General features: G+C 42.6%; 1 protein-coding gene across 3 annotated transcripts in view; it reads right to left on the bottom strand.

The window, feature by feature from the left end:
* ctdspla (CTD (carboxy-terminal domain, RNA polymerase II, polypeptide A) small phosphatase-like a) overlaps nt 1–13,620 on the bottom strand; it is a 211,646-nt gene that overhangs the window by 87,358 nt on the left and 110,668 nt on the right. The window lies entirely within an intron of this gene.

Raw genomic sequence — 13,620 nt, 5'->3', positions numbered from 1 at the left:
CCTATCCATCTCACGTGGCACCTTGGAATGTTTTGCGACAGGTGCTATATAAATACCAGTTGTTGTTGATGTTGGTTCCGCACATTTGCGGAATAATGGCACAAAGAAAGGATAGGGTTGCTGGACTGCAACTGGTGCCTGTGGATTATTCAACATGCAGGGAGAAAGGAAGATTGGTAGAGATAATAGGTGAAAAAATGCAGACCCACTGAAGTAATATCAGAGGAGAGCTGCTAGAGAGTCATTTACATACAGGTGGTTAGCTGTATCCTGTATGCTCCACTTAATAAGAAAAAAAAAAATCCTTAAATAAAAACAGGCACTGCTGGAAATATCCACCGCTTAGTTAGTTTTTACACAGAATTCACAGCACACAAACAAGGCATTCCGCCCAACTACGCTGACTTTGTTTATGCTCCAGATAAGCCTCCTCCCACCTTCATGTCACCCTAATTGCATATCCATCTCCTTTTCTCCTGCACATGCTTATCTAAATGCAGGGCTATACAGCTCACAACGAATGTATGCACTGAATACTAAGTGTATTACAATTGTATTGAAGCACCTCAGAGTGCAACATGATGCTTATTGATAACTCCAATACCATTGTCCGATTGTCTGTAATGACCATATTATTGAAATGATTGTAATATTCATTGATTGTATTGATGCCCCTTGTGATCTATGTGTAAAAGTTGAATCTGACTGTACTTTTAGTATTGGCGATTTAGAAATGATTTCTAATGTTCTTCCAGGTATTTTATGAATAAAGTATATTTTTCAAAAAAAAGTGCATCTTAGATACTGTGTGGCTGCATCAAGCTGTGCATAGACCCTCGGTACGCAAACACCAAGTGTCACTACGTGCTGAGGTTTTACCTGTCCCCGGTGTTGCGAAGGATGGATCTGGCCATGCTGTCGCGGAACGCTCCAAGTAGTTGGACCGTGCCGTATCACCTGTCCCACGTGGAAAGCTTTATGCAAAGAAACACCTTCAACCACAAGTTCATCAGGCAGTGGTAGGCTCTTAACGTCTTAGAGGTCCTGCAGGAAAAGGAAATGGTGGATCCTGTCGGATGGTTCCCCGAGCAGACTGTTCAAGTCACTTGGCAGAATGCCCCATCACCAGAACTTTCCAACAAGCACCAAGATGTAGATTGGCTGGCGGTGAGAAAGGCCCTCTCCGTCAGATCCTTCCAACACACCAGGATTCTCACCCCCTCTACACGTTGCCCTCGAGGTGGCTGTGGTGGGGAATAGACTGTTGTTCACCTCCTTGTGGATTGTGCCTTTGCAAAGAAGATCTGGACAGAGATGCAGTGGTTTTTGTCGAGGTTCATCCCGAGCAGTGCTGTGACACAGGACTCTGTGTTCTATGGGCTGTTTCCAGGGACACACACCGAGACAAACAAGTGTTGCAGACTGGCACATTCCAAGGTCCAGGACAACGTGCTGAGGGACGCAGTAAAGCTTGGGGCAGCTGCTGCAAGGGTCTAATGGGGAAAGGTCGCTGTCTAAGACCTTTCTGCCATAGTGTACCGAGGGGCTGGGAAAGGTATAGACCCCTCGAGCTGTATGACTTACAACAAATGTATGCAGTGAATACTAAATTTATCATAATTGTATGGAAGCACCTCGGAGTGCAACATGATCTATGTAGATAACTTGAAGACCATTGCACTGTCTGTAATGACCATTTTGAAATGTCTGCAATGTTTATCGATTGTATGGAAGCACCTCATGATTTATGTGGTAAAGTTGAATATGATTGCACTTTTTTCTGATGGCCATTTTGAAATAATTTGTAATGTTCTTTCAGATATTTTATGAATAAAGTATATTTTTCCAAAAAACAATGCATCTTTGCTATTCATCTCAACTTTGGTAACAAGTGTCCACATTCTCAACACTGTCTGGGTACAGAAATTTCTCCTGAATTCCCTATTGGATTTATTAGTGACTATCTTATATTTATGGCCTGTAGTGTTTCCTCAGTACAGATACTGACTGACTTGCTAGGTATTTCCAGTATTTGTTGTTTTTATTTGAACACAATAGGCAGCACAAATTCAGACTGTCAAATGTGGGCTTGCAGATTTCAATGAGTTTACAGTGCAGTTCTGTACTGAAATTCTGCCAACATACCTGGGAAATACACAAGCCTTGCATAACAGGGATTAAAGGGCCATTTCCCCCCTGTCCTCATGGAGGAAATAAAAGGCATCATGTTTGTTGGGGATCTGCAAAGTGTTTTTGTTTCCAATTTATATACAGAGTATACAATGGTGAACCACTTTTTCAGCACCAAGCTGCAGCAAGTGTCAGACAAACAGTGCCTCGTGTACTTCAATACTGTTCTCACCTATTCCAAACTGTCACCTCTTCCCACATCATAAAGTGTCATGAACTAGCGTTATTTGAGAGGGGTTAGTTGTCAGAAAAAAAGAGAGACACACACAGAGACAGTCCACTCCAAATATAATCGAAGTGTATAGGAATACACACCAGTAATATACTGGATCAGGGTGAGCTAACTCAGATCCTAGGTTTTATATCACTTCTGAGGTTTTTGTTTGTTGTATACTTGACAATAGATAAACCCATGGGGCCTTTCTTTTGTTGAGAAATAGCACTAGAAAAGGCAAGGCAAATTATAGGGGATTGAAAATTTGAGTATTGCAGAGGGTTTAGAGGAAGTGAGGTCTCATTTCAAGAGGCAGAAACAGTAATAGTCAGAACCAGAACAGAAATTCTTCCAGTTCGATTCAGACTAATTACAGCATCTCTAATGCAACCAATGCTGACCTCAGACATCAAGTCCAGGAAGCCTGATGAGGCAGCAATGCCATTTGGTACCAGCCTGGAAGGCCGAGGAGCCCTATTCAGGTTCTCAGTGGGAATCCAATGCAGGAAGAGAAAGCATTAGATAAATCTACTGTCATTTCCTTGCTGAAGATATTTTTAATTTAACAAATAATTCAAAAATCTGCACTTAAGCAGCACCTTTCACATCTCAGAACATCCCAAAGTACTTTACAGCCAATTAAGTACTTTTTGAAATAAAAACAGAAAGCACTGGAAAACCTCAGCAGGTTTGGCAACATCTCTGGAGAGAGAAACAGAGTTAATGTTTCAAGTCCAATATGAAGAGTCATTTACAACTCTTTTATGGGGATATGGGGATAGGGGCATTGAGTTAGATCATCAGCCATGGTCCAATTGAATAGCAAAGCAGGATTGATGGGTCAAATGGCCTACTTCTCTTTTGTTCTTATCTTCCTATCTCCACAGATGCTGCCAGACCTGCTGAGATTTTCCAGCACTTAGTTTTCATTTCAGATTTCTAAACATCTGCAGTATTTTGTTTTTAAGCATTCTTTGAAGCATTTTCACCATTGTAGTGTAGCAAACATAGCAACATAGCAAAGCAACACCCCACAAACAAAAAGCAGATAATGATCAGATAATCTGTTTTATTGATGTTAATGGAGGAATAAATATTGGTCAGGATACTAGGGAGAACTCCCCTGTTCTTCCTTGAATAGAGGCACAGGATCCTTTATGTCCACCGGCGCAGGCAAACAGGGCCTGGATTTAACATCTCATCTCAATGACAGCACCTCAGACAGTGCTGCACTCCCTCAATACTGAACTGGATTGTCAATTTAGATCATGCGCTGAAGTCTCTGGAGGAATGAGAACTTGAATTCACGACCTTTCTGACTCAGAAGCAAGTGCTAACAACTAAGCCCCAGCTGGTACCAAACTGACAACAATTCCATTACTTTCCTCAAATAACGCAAGTTAGGAATTAGAAACTGGACAATGTTCGGCAAGGATCCCTCTCTTTGAGTCTGGGGTTTCTGAGCGACAGCCATAAAAACTTTACACTATATTTATAACTAGCTGTTTCACCCCATGAGAGTTCAATTCTCTCTGAAATCACAAGTGGAAAAACATTGCATGGTGCAGCAGATGTTGTTGTCTGCAGTCCTGCACACACCAGATAACGGGAACTCAGAACTCCGGTGAAGTGCATCACTAACTGAGATTTGTTCCTTCCTCATTTATTGCTACCCATACAGGTCCACTCCTAACTGCTTTCAATCTGCTATTCCACTTTGACGGCGCCGGGCAGATATGGATGATCTAATTTTCCTGAGTTTCCAGTGGGCTTTTGTTTCAGCGTGCCAGAATTTATCCAGATGCCAGGGAGGAAATAACTACACACTGCACAGTAGAGACAAGGCCATTTCCTCCCTGGGTACTGCAGGGTGACTAACATTTTCCACGTATTAACATAAGCAAAAACAGATTTGTGTTTCAACTCCAGTTGTGATGCACTGAAGAGACTGTGCAGTGTAACTCACGCTAAATGAGGATAACAAAACTTAAATTGCAACCTTTGAGGTAGGACATCAAGAGCTTGCAGTTAAGACCTTCAAATGTACATCAAGCTTTTACGAAGTACTTCTGAAGTGTAGTCACTGTTGTAATGGTGGGAAACATAGCTGCCAATTTGGGCACAGCAAACACTCACAAACAGTAAATGAGATGAATGAGCAGATCACATGTTTTCATGACGTCTATATTGAGGGATAAATATTAGCCAGGACACCGTGGAGAATTCCCCTGCTCCTCTTAGAAACTGTCCACCTGAAAGGGCAGACAAGGCCTTAGCTTAACCTCTCATTTGAAAGGTGGCACCTCTGACAATGCAGCATCACCTCAGTATTACACCAAGTGTCAGCATACATAATGGGCTGAAGTCTCTGGAATGGAGCTTGAAACCATCAGTAGTTTAAAAAAAATCTTGCATTTCTATATCCTGGGATAATTTTTGAACGGAACATTGTTTTGGGCAAACATGGCAGTTAATTCTTCACACACAATCTGTTCTTGGGTGTTTGTTGAGGGAGGAATGTTGGCCTCTTTACAAATGTGGACAACTTATTTTTTTATTCACAGGATATGCAGGTCACTGGCAAGGTCACCATTTACTGCCCATCCCGATACAACGGAGTGGCTTGCTTGGCCTTGCAGAGGGCAGTTAAGATCCAACCAAACTTGAATCACGTACAGGCCAGATTAGGTAAAGGATGATAGATTTCCTTCCTTAAAGGACATTAGTTAATCACGTGGGCTTTTACAACAATCTGATAGTTTCATGGTCATCCTTACTGATATCAGCTTTTTATTCCAATTTATTTGACTGAATTGAATTCTCAACTACCGTGGTTGGATTTGAACTCATGACTCTAGAATCTTGATCATTAGTCCAGCCTTTTAGATTACTAGTCCAGTAACATAACACTATGCAACCACACCTTCTGTGGAAAACTGAGAGGACAAGGCTGAGTTGCACTATGACGTCACTTCACTGTCCCACCCCATCCCACTCTTAGTGGAATATAATGTTCACATGAAGAACGGCCACTTGGAACTAGAGCCTGGACATTTAGAATTAGACCCCAGCATGAGACAGCATTATCAGAGGGATGAAAAGATTAAATGTTTCCATGCTTGGCGAGACTTTAATGAAAGGGCAAAACTAAAAAATAATCCCAAAATGAATTAAAGGGGAGGTTAGAACAAAAAAAAACCTCTTTTACACAGAATGCAGAACACTGCTGTTGAAAGTGAATTCATAATTTATTTTAAACAGTAATTAGATAGCTGGTTGAAATTAAGGAATAATGGTTGTAGGGAGTGATCTGGAGAGTGGCATTAGAAAGATGAGGTAGAGCTGATGGAGCTGAATGTCATACTTCTCTGTTGGGATATGTTATGCTTCTAAATGAAAATGAAACTTCAATAACGTTGCAACATGGCTCATCCAAGCCCGTACTTCACAGTTAACGTTAAAGCAATTGATTGCACACTACTTTGAGTCACAGATCACAGATTAGGAACTGCCGTAACCAACCAAAGTGCAACATGAAAAGTTATTTTCCTATAACTCAACATCACAGCAATTTAGAAACTTTCCCCAAATTTCAGACTCAACATCAGTAAGAAAAAATCTGGTCGCTATCACTCTTGCTATTTGTAGGATCTTGCTGTGTTCCCTACAGCTGTGACTATACTTCAAAAATACCTCATTGACTATGAAGTGTACTGGAACGTCCTGAAATTGTGAAAGGTGCTATATAAATATACAAGTTCTTTGTACTATCACTATTATATAATAAAGAATCAGTTTGAGAATATATACTCTGGCTACAGCAATTTTTGTCTGCTCAAATCCCCAAAAAATTACAATATATTCCTGCATTCGAACCTTTTGAAAGTGGAAGAAATATACCCCATTACATTTGGAATTTTATCTAAACATGCACAAGGACAGTTTACAAAAAAAAAACGTAGGCTTCCAGATTTAAATTTTTAGAACTGAGGTACCATGGGGGAGAATGATCCTTGTCTCAGAAACGATGAAATGAACAGACCAAAGCAGTAGTTGTACATGTCTCTGGAAAGAAAATGTACACTCGCTCCTTTATTTTAATCAATGGAGAACGCTTCCTATAAGCACTGAACTGTAAGTCAGGTTCCAAATCATTATATTAAAAAAAACTATTTACAGACATCTTAAACCAGGGAATGCATGGGTGGGCTAAAATAGATTTGGTTAATTGAGGCTGTCAGATAAATAAAAAAGCAATAAATCAGTTTTCCCTCCCCTTACATGTTCATTAAATCTATACATGTTGAATAAGATTTGTCGCTGAACTGCTCCTCCATTTTGTTGTCTGGATCTGTTGCTGCTCACTGGAACTCTGCCAGTTCAGTGGCTTTGAAGCAAGGATTTTTACAGGAAATGTTGTGTAGCCTGCACTGCATTCTTGCTCTGTCTGTTGAGCATCTAACAAATGGCCATTTATCTGAAAATAAAGCAGACTACACACAGCTCAGCTCCAGACACATCCCTTTGCAAGTCTCAATTTCCTCCATGACTAACTGTGCATTTTACGATATACTAGCATCTACCAGCTCTTCTGTACCATACCACCACTTGCCCCCAGTTACACTCATGATCCCTACCTCAACAGCAATATCCTTCTGGCACAAACCCGTAGACCCATAAACATGGTTTAATTTTATTATACTAAATAGGTAAGGTCATACACATCCCCACTGTCAAACGTTTTAACTTAAATCCAGAAATGCCTCTATGGCTTCCTTCAAATCCTTTCCCCTCCTTCTTCCCACATCTCTCTCTAGTCAGCAAGCTTCATATACTGGCTGTAAGATTTTTCCGTGACCGTCAGTAACCTACAATTAGCTAGCAGGTGGTGCAATATAAGTAGAGCAAAACAAGTACCGTTCCCTCCTCCTCTACACGAGATAGAAAGCATGGTTTCCAGATTCTTTTATAACTCACTAACCCAACCTTAAAGTAACAAAAGCATGTTGTCGAGTCTCTGTCACAACATTCAAAATGTGACCAACAACTGCACTTAAGCAAAAAGGCAAAAGTAGTGTCTGACCACAACATTAAGCAGAGTGCTTATTTTAATGATGACAATGCCCCTGAAGCACTACAAAGCCATTTAAAAAGGGGAAGACAGTCGAAGATGGGTACTTGCTGCTCAGAGTGCTTGCTTCAATTTAGAGGAAAAAAATAGAAAAGAACACGCATTACCCTGACCAGAAGCATGAGGTGATCAAATTGAAATATGTAAGATTCTGAGGGGGTTTGACAGGACAGATGCTGAGAGGATGTTTCCTCTCATTGGGGAATCTGCAACTGGGGGCACAACTTCAAACAAGGATCTCCCATTTAAGATGAGGTGGAATTTCTTCTCTCAGAGGGTCATTAGTGTTTGGAATTTTCCTCCCCTGAGAGAGCAGTGAAGGCTGGGTCATTGAATATACTCAAGGCTGAGTTAGGCAAATTTTTGATCGACGAGGGTGTTGGGGGGGGGTGTGCAGGTCAGTGGTGTTAAGGTCGCATCAGATCAGCCATAATAAAAATAGAAGGCACTGGTAAAACTCAGCGGATCTGGCAGCATCTTTGGTGACAAAAACTGGGTTACTGTTTTGAGTCCAATATGACTCTTCTTTGGGACAGCCATGATCTTATTGACTGGCGGAGCAGGCTTGAGGGGCTGAATGGCCTACTCCTGCTCCTATTTCTTATGATCTAATGTACAGTCCAAGTTTTCTTTCTTCTTTAAACACTAAAAGGTAAGATCTTTCAACATCAACTGAAACTAGTGGTTTTGTTTTCTTGCTTTGCAACTTCTGAGCAACCCATGTCTACTGTCATGAATTGGCTTTATCTTGCTAACAAAAGCTTTGCAACTAATCTATTGCGGTTATGTGTAAATTAAAGAAACTCATTCATAATTTTCACCTTTGACTAATCAAAATCACCTGCAGGTGAATGGCATTCAGAATCAATATTAAGCTGAGAATTTCAACCACTTCCTCAAAATGGAGAGGGAATGTCAACTGAGTTTCACTCCAAATGCTAAAGAATAACTGTGAATCTCTCTCATTTTCTCCCCTTTTCTACCAACTGTGTTGACTTCTGTTCAAGCATGATTCAACAGGGGCTGGGTGCTCTATGTTATCTCAACCAAGGAACCATTTATTCATGTAAAAGGTTAATCAGATGGTGGACAGACTAGATGTCCCTGCAGACTTGGATTCACAGGGTGGAAACATAGCCTTCATCTGAGATTCGTCCACATGCACTATTCAACAGGCTCCAGTGGGTAATCCTCAGCAGGAAAGCAGGCAGAGTTCTTCCCATCCCTAGTGCCGGAGCCAATGACACCTTTTCGAGGTTAAGCTATACAGCAGTGACATTCTAGTGCTGCATTAGCTGTTCAAATAAAGAAAAACTAACCGCAGTAGATCCTCAACCTCATTTTTAAAACTTGAACAAATACAGGCACTAAAGGAAGAACTGTACATGTGCACTTACCCAGGAACTATGTCCCAGAACTCTGACAGTGCAGGAGTCTAAATTATAAGCATCTACACTAAAACAATGCCTACACTTCAAATATATTTAATTTGCTCTAAGGTGCTTTGAGTGTTGTTGAGGATCAGGTCTCCTCAATCCAGGGATTTGGTTATAAAATTAGCGCAGGTCATCAAGCAACAGAACAACCATTCCATTCCCCCACCCACTCACCTTCCTCTGTCATATGCAACAGCCCCAGAACTCAGTCTCAATCTTAATAGTGCAGGGAAGATAATAACAACCACCAGAAAAAACTGGGATAATTATTGGTTGTAACCTGTGTTTAAATTTTAAAAAGCAGGCAGAGACATAAACAAAAAGTAATGTTGCAAATGCACAGCAGGTCAAGACAGCATCTGAGAGAGGAAATATAGGTTATTAGCTTAACATGAGACCCTTCAGGGAAACTGATGAAAGGTCTCACCTGAAGATCTAACCTTTGCTTCACTTTCACACATCAGCTGGCCTGCTGTGCACACTTTCGCCTTTATTTTCACATTTCCCCCATTCACATTTCATTTTAATTAAAAGGAACAGTTTGGCTTATCCCTTCTAACAAAAAAGGAAATATTTTTTCATACTTCCTGGCAACATGGGTACAGTTTCATTGCTGCATTTTGTGCTAAACTACAGCAATGAATTTATTTCATGATTAATTTATCAAATGATTTAAGCATTCACTAATTGCTTTACAAACTGATTTATAAAACAATAAATTATTCAAATGAAAAAAGGAAAAAAGAAAGCTCCCTACTATATGCAAACCCCAGGACAAAGTCTGATAACTGATAGCTGACACTTGAATAATTTAAATGGAAAGAGAGCCTATTAAATGTCACTGGCGATTCCCACTTTGTGTAAACACAGAGAGGATGTACAAACTCTATTTTTATTGTCGGCCTGCTCCAACTTAATCAGAAAACTACAGAGATGCAACTTAAGCTGGTAAACGAGATACCTGCAAGAGCAAAGCAATTTCTGCTCAGGAGCACATTATCCAAGTCTGCGGATCTGATCAGGATGTCAAGCAATGCAAATCAGTAGATTGCTCACAATATGACATTACGTAAGTTAGGAGATACACATTAAGTGCAGTCATTATTAATTAAAAATTCACTGTCTTCAAACGTTTGAAAGTAATCCAAATTAAATGCATTAGTTTGCAATTCTGTTTCCTGAGAAGTTTTTTTTAATCATTCACAGGACATGTGGGGAAGTTGTCCTTTTGAAGTTCAGTAACTGTTGTAAGAATTTGAGGCAACTAATTTGCACAGAAGGTCCTGCAAACAGCAATGAGATACATGACCAGATAATAGTTTGTCATGTTGGTTGAGGGGTAAAATAGTTATTTGATTTAAAAGGAAAAAGGAAATAACCTAACGACTAATTAAAAGGATCTGATTGTGACAATGAACAAATACAACCTAGCTTTACCATATAGTTCACTCTTGGCCAAAACAATGACTAATTAGTAACCACTTCCGAGGCAAATATCTGAACTTTTCATAAAAACAAAAAACTGCGGATGCTGGAAATACAAAACAAAAACAAAAACAGAATTACCTGGAAAAACTCAGCAGGTCTGGCAGCATCGGCGGAGAAGAAAAGAGTTGACGTTTCGAGTCCTCATGACTCTTCGACAGAACTTGAGTTCGAGTCCAAGAAAGAGTTGAAATATAAGCTGGTTTAAGGTGTGTGTGTGGGGGGCAGAGAGAGAGAGAGAGAGAGAGAGGTGGAGGGGGGGTGTGGTTGTAGGGACAAACAAGCAGTGATAGAAGCAGATCATCAAAAGATGTCAACAACAATAGTACAAAAGAACACATAGGTGTTAAAAGTTAAAGTTGGTGATATTATCTAAACGAATGTGCTAATTAAGAATGGATGGTAGGGCACTCAAGGTATAGCTCTAGTGGGGGTGGGGAGAGAATAAAAGATGTAAAAAAAAAAGAGAAAAAAAAATATTTTTTATATAATTGAAATAGGTGGGAAAAGGAAAATCTATATAATTTATTGGAAAAAAAAAGAAAAGGAAGGGGGAAACAGAAAGGGGGTGGGGATGGGGGAGGGAGCTCACGACCTAAAGTTGTTGAATTCAATATTCAGTCCGGATGGCTGTGAAGTGCCTAGTCAGAAGATGAGGTGTTGTTCCTCCAGTTTGCGTTGGACTTCACTGGAACAATGCAGCAAGCCAAGGACAGACATGTGGGCAAGAGAGCAAGGTGGAGTGTTAAAATGGCAAGCGACAGGGAGGTTTGGGTCATTCTTGCGGACAGACCGCAGGTGTTCTGCAAAGCGGTCGCCCAGTTTACGGTTGGTCTCTCCAATGTAGAGGAGACCATATTGGGAGCAACGAATGCAGTAGACTAAGTTGGGGGAAATGCAAGTGAAATGCTGCTTCACTTGAAAGGAGTGTTTGGGTCCTTGGACGGTGAGGAGAGAGGAAGTGAAGGGGCAGGTGTTGCATCTTTTGCGTGGGCATGGGGTGGTGCCATAGGAGGGGGTTGAGGAGTAGGGGGTGATGGAGGAGTGGACCAGGGTGTCCCGGAGGGAGCGATCCCTACGGAATGCCGATAAGGGGGGTGAAGGGAAGATGTGTTTGGTGGTGGCATCATGCTGGAGTTGGCGGAAATGGCGGAGGATGATCCTTTGAATGCGGAGGCTGGTGGGGTGATAAGTGAGGACAAGGGAGACCCTATCATGTTTCTGGGAGGGAGGAGAAGGCGTGAGGGCGGATGCGCGGGAGATGGGCCGGACACGGTTGAGGGCCCTGTCAACGACCGTGGGTGGAAAACCTCGGTTAAGGAAGAAGGAGGACATGTCAGAGGAACTGTTTTTGAAGGTAGCATCATCGGAACAGATGCGATGGAGGCGAAGGAACTGAGAGAATGGGATGGAGTCCTTACAGGAAGCGGGGTGTGAGGAGCTGTAGTCGAGATAGCTGTGGGAGTCGGTGGGTTTGTAATGGATATTGGTGGACAGTCTATCACCAGAGATTGAGACAGAGAGGTCAAGGAAGGGAAGGGAAGTGTCAGAGATGGACCACGTGAAAATGATGGAGGGGTGGAGATTGGAAGCAAAATTAATAAATTTTTCCAAGTCGCGACGAGAGCATGAAGCGGCACCGAAGTAATCATCGATGTACCGGAGAAAGAGTTGTGGAAGGGGGCCGGAGTAGGACTGCAACAAGGAATGTTCCACATACCCCATAAAGAGACAGGCATAGCTGGGGCCCATGTGGGTACCCATAGCCACACCTTTTATTTGGAGGAAGGGAGAGGAGTTGAAGGAGAAATTGTTCAGCGTGAGAACAAGTTCAGCCAGACGGAGGAGAGTAGTGGTGGATGGGGATTGTTCGGGCCTCGAGGAAGAAGCTAAGGGCCCTCAGACCATCCTGGTGGGGGATGGAGGTGTAGAGGGATTGGACGTCCATGGTGAAGAGGAAGCGGTTGGGGCCAGGGAACTGGAAATTGTTGATGTGACGTAAGGTGTCAGAGGAATCACGGATGTAGGTGGGAAGGGACTGGACAAGGGGAGAGAGAAGGGAGTCAAGATAACGAGAAATGAGTTCTGTGGGGCAGGAGCAAGCTGAGACGATCGGTCCACTGGGGCAGTTCTGTTTGTGGATTTTGGGTAGGAGATAGAAGCGGGCCGTCCAAGGTTGGGCGACTATCAGGTTGGAAGTTATGGGAGGGAGATCCCCAGAGGAGATGAGGTCAGTGACAGTACTGGAAACAATGGCTTGATGTTCAGTGGTGGGGTCATGGTCCAGGGAGAGGTAGGAGGAAGTGTCTGCGAGTTGACGCTCAGCCTCCGCGAGGTAGAGGTCAGTGCGCCAGACAACAACAGCACCACCCTTGTCAGCGGGTTTGATGACAATGTCAGGGTTGGACCTGAGAGAATGGAGTGCAGTAAGTTCAGAGAGAGACAGGTTAGAATGGGTGAGAGGAGCAGAGAAATTGAGACGACTAATGTCGCGCCGACAGTTCTCAATGAAAGATCAAGAGAAGGTAAGAATCCAGAGGGAGGGGTCCAGGTGGAGGGAGAATATTGGAGATGGGTAAAAGGATCCGTTGAACTGGGAGAGGACTCCTGCCCAAAGAAGTGAGCCCGGAGACAAAGACGGCGGAAGAAGAGTTCAGCATCATGCCGAGCCCGAAATTCATTGAGGTGAGGGCGTAAGGGTATGAAACTAAGTCCTTTGCTGAGCACTGAACGTTCAGCATCAGAGAGGGGAAGGTCAGGGGGTATAGTGAATACACGGCTGGGGTTGGGATTGGAAGAAAGGGTGGGGACGGAGGGACAGGCAGGGGTGGAGGGTCCTAGATGGGTGTTGGTGTCGATGAGTTGTTGGAGCTTGCGTTCCTTAGCACTTGAGAGAAAGAGAAAAAGTTTCTTGTTGAGGCGTCGGATGAGCCGAAGCATAAAATGAAACTGGGGGCACGCGCAGCTTTGAAAAAGGGTACGGTGGTGCTGCTGGAGGGAGAGGTCGAGTGTGTTCATATGGCGGCGCATGGCACTGAGTGTGGATTTCAGAATGTGACGGGAACAGCAGTCCGAGAAACGTTTTATGTCCCGGAGATACCTGTAATCCTGGGTGGGTTCGAAACACGAGGGGTGGAATTTCAGTTGAAATCCATGTGGGGTAA

This window comes from Carcharodon carcharias, chromosome 3 (assembly GCF_017639515.1).
Source record: "Carcharodon carcharias isolate sCarCar2 chromosome 3, sCarCar2.pri, whole genome shotgun sequence".
Taxonomy (NCBI): domain Eukaryota; kingdom Metazoa; phylum Chordata; class Chondrichthyes; order Lamniformes; family Lamnidae; genus Carcharodon; species Carcharodon carcharias.
The sequence above is the reverse complement of the archived record's forward strand: the minus strand, read 5'-3'. Positions and strand labels throughout refer to the sequence as shown.